Below are 4,095 nucleotides of genomic sequence, written 5' to 3'. Positions count from 1 at the left end.
CCGGCTCCTCCCTCGCTCTTCCTCTTCCCCTGCTCAGCGTCGTCTTCCGGGGAACTATCTCCGCAGCTGCTGGTTGGAGCCGCCTGACTCTGGGGCAGAACCCCTTTTGTGAGCTGCTTCCCTCAGGAGGAGCCCTCCAAGGTCGCAGAGCCCCTGTGGCTGGGCGCTCCCCCACTCCCTCACTCCCACTAAAGCTACACTCCTACGCAGCCTTTGGACACAGCGGTTAGGACACTGCTTAGAATGTACTGGGGGGGAGTGCCTATGCAGCTTCCTGCTAGGACGCGTCCTGGAAGGCAAGGACACGGTCCATCCGCTTGGGAGACCCGAACTGAGGTCCCAGCCCCTGGCTCTCCTGTGCATTTCGGGAGTGAACCAGAAGATGGAATGTCTCTTCTGTGTCAACCTTTCAAATAAAAATTAGATAGATAGATAAAGTTAATGCAAGTTATGTTCCTTAAGTAAATGCAAGGATGGCTCACTGGTTAAATCCTTATCTTGCATGTGCTGAGATCGCTTTTGGGGCACTGGCTCATTTCCCTGGTTCCCCGCTTTCCATCCAGCTCCCTGCTTGTGGCCTGGGAAAGCAGTTAGCCCAAAGCCTTGGGAACCTGCACCTGTGTGGGAGACCTGGAAGAAGCTCCTGGCTCCTGACTTCAGATCAGCTCAGCTCCGGCTGTTGCAGCCACATGGGGAGTGAACCAAGATCTTTCTGTCCTTCTCTCTGTAAATCTGCCTTTCCAATTAATATAAATTAAAAACAATTTTTTTTTAATTTAATGAATGCAACACCGACCCCTCTTGGAAGGAGCAAGGATTTGATTCAGGAACTGAATGGTGTCAGGCCAGGACTCTAGTGCCCTCCCCTGCTACTCCGTTGGAACCAGACACTGTTTGAGCAGCACCAAGCCCTCCCCAGGGAGGTAAGGGGACTTCCAGGCTCTCCTGCCATTCGGGAGTGGCACAGACCAGAGCCAGGAACCGTTTGTTGAACTGACCACAGTCTGTGCCGTACTTTACCCCATCGTGTCAGGATTCTCCAGGTCCCAGATTACACAAATTGGTGACTAATCCCAAGAGCAGAAGAGACACACCCTAGTCTGTGTTGCCTACTGATATTCCAAACTCTTTCTGCTGGCAGGAAAATGGTAGGACTGGTACCTCTCTGACCTACTTGAATTACACAGAAGTGAAACATGCAGCTTCCCACTAGCTTTTAAAATTTACTTGCTTGAAAGGCAGAGTGATAGAGGGAGAGACAGAGTTCTTTCCTCTGCAGGTTTACTTCACCAAATGTTAAGGTGAAGCCAGGAGCCAAGGACTTCATCTGGGTCTCCCACATGGGCAGCAGGGGCCCAAACACCTGGAACCATCATCTGCTCCCTTCCTAGCTGTAAGGGGCTGGATCAGAAGTGGAGCAGCCTGGACTTGAACTAGCTGGCATATGGAATGCCACTAACAAAAGGGCTGCTTAACCTACTGTACCACAACACAGGTTTAGTATGTATTTTGACGGAATATAACATTATTATCGGACATCACACCTAATGTTTGGTGATATTGCTGGTCTCTGGAGCCAGCGATGTGGTACAGCACACACAGGTGGCTAAGTTGCTACCTCTGGTATCACATTACATACAAGTCCAAGTGCCTGCCACTTTGGCTCCAGTCCAGCTCCCTGTTAACATGCCTGGGAAAGCAATGAAAGATGGCCCAAGTACTTAGGCCTCTGCCACCCATAAAGAAGGCCAGGTGGAACCCCCTGGCTCCTGACTTTGGCCTGGTCCAGAATCGACCATCGTGGAAGGTCTCTCTCTCACTCCCCTGCTCATTCTGCCTTTCAAACAAATAAAATCTTTAAAGAAAGAAAAATACATTCTGGGCCCGGCACAATAGTGTAATGGATAAGGTCCTCGCCTTGAACACACAGGGATCCCATATGGGCACCGGTTCTAATCCCAGCAGCTTCGCTTCCCAACCAGCTCCCTGCTTGTGGCCTGAGAGGCCCGGGACCTTGGGACCCTGCACCCGTGTGAGAGACCCGGAAAGAAGTTCCTGGATCCTGGCTACAGATCGACACAGCACCGGCTATTGCGGCCACTTGGAGAATGTATCATTGGATGGAAGATCTTCCCCTCTGTCTCTCCTCCTCTCTGTATATCAGCCTTCCCAATAAAAATAAATAAATCTTAAAAAAGAAAACCTTCATATCAGCTGATGTGACAGCCTCATGCCAGAGCATACTTCTCCACGACAGTAGCTCATGAAGAGGCTCTAATTAATCTTAGGGGAAAGAGCTACTTCCGTTTTGAGGGTATTTTCTAATTTGAGTTCAAGGAATATCCTGAAGTTAAGCCTTCTTCAGAATTTACTACATACACAAGAGAGGGTATGGCACTGACGATAAATGGGCTGTGGAAGCAGTGCTGCTCACACCCATTCCCTGGCACACCGCCATGTCATCCCGTCTTTCCCTTCCTCCAGCTCTTTGAAAATTTGTGACCAGGGGAGTCATAGTTATTATTTGCTCTGACTCTTGTGTGCTGTGGGCATTGGAATAGAGACTCCCAGAAAACCAGTTTATCTCATCTGGTCCTTTGTGTTTATTTTTAATATTTGCCTGTAAATATTTTGTAATATTTTACTTGTAGTGAAATGGATCACAATGTCATTTCCTGATGCAAAGCAGGATATGTGGGAAGAAAATGTACAATTCTTTCATTAAAACAATTTCCCACTGACTTAAACTTGAGTGTTTTCAAGGAAAACAAATAAGTAAATGTTCTACACCAAAAAAAATGAAGAAAATCTTCATATTAAAATTGACATGAATGAACACTCATCTGTAGTTCATCTGAATTCATCAGCTGTGATCACTATACACAAGGGTATTCATACACACATGCAAAAAAAAGATTCATTTATTTGAAAGAGTTTTAGAGAAAGAGAAATCTTCCATTCACTGGTTCACTCCCAAAGTGGCTTAAGTGGCAGTTGCTGGACAAGGCTGCAGCCAGGAGCTGGGAGTTTTATGCAGACCTTCCACGTGGGTGGCAAGGATCCATGAACTCAGGCCATCTTCTTCTTTTTTTAATATATAAATATCTTTTTAAGATTTTAGTTATTTATTTTCTGGCAAGGCACATATAGAGAGAGGAGGAGAGACAGAGAGGAAGATCTTCTGTCTGATGATTCACTCCCCAAGTGATCGCAATGGCCAGAGCAGTGCTGATCCAAAGCCAGGAGCCAGGAGTTCTTCCAGCTCTCCCACGAGCGCGCAGGATCCCAAGATTTTGGGCCGTCCTCGACTGCTTTCCCAGGCCACAAGCAGGGAGCTGGATGGGAAGTAGAGCACCCGAGACACAAACTGGAACCCATATGGGATCTTGGCACTTGAAGGGTAAGAATTTAGCTATTGGGCCCGGCGCGGTGGCGCAAGTGGTTAAAGGTCCTCGCCTTGCACGCCCGGGATCCCATGTGGGCGCCGGTTCTAGTCCCGGCAGCCCCGCTTCCCTTCCAGCTCCCTGCCTGTGGCCTGGGAAGGCAGTCGAGGACAGCCCAAGGCTTTGGGAACCTGCACCCGCGTGGGAGACCCAGAAGAGGCTCCTGGCTTCGGATCGGCATAGTATTGTCCCGTTGCGCTCACTTGGGGAGTGAATCATTGGACGGAAGATCTTCCTCTCTGTCTCTCCTCTCTGTATATCTGCCTTTCCAATGAAAAAATAATAAAAATAAATCTTAAAAAAAAAAAAAAAAAGAATTTAGCTATTAAGCCATAGCACCAGGTCCCAGGCAATCTTCTTATGGAGGAGACATAGCTGAAAACAGCTTTCATATTGGCAGTTGTCATTACAGGTGGCAGCCTAACCTGCAGCACCCAACACTGGTTTCTTGCACACATATTGTGTACTCCAAGTACATGGACACATGCACTGATTTTTTTTTTTTCCTGAGCCATTTAAGAATCACTCGTTGACACCATTACATTTGACCTCCAAATACTTCAGCGTATGTCTTCTAAAAACAAGAGCATGGCACAATCATACAATGTTACAATAAAATTGGCTAAAATGCACTCATATTTCCAGACTAAAA

The sequence above is a fragment of the Ochotona curzoniae genome, unplaced genomic scaffold (genome assembly GCF_017591425.1).
Source record: "Ochotona curzoniae isolate NIBS_2020 unplaced genomic scaffold, NIBS_Ocur_1.0 scaffold_2453, whole genome shotgun sequence".
Lineage (NCBI taxonomy): Eukaryota > Metazoa > Chordata > Mammalia > Lagomorpha > Ochotonidae > Ochotona > Ochotona curzoniae.
The sequence above is the reverse complement of the archived record's forward strand: the minus strand, read 5'-3'. Positions refer to the sequence as shown.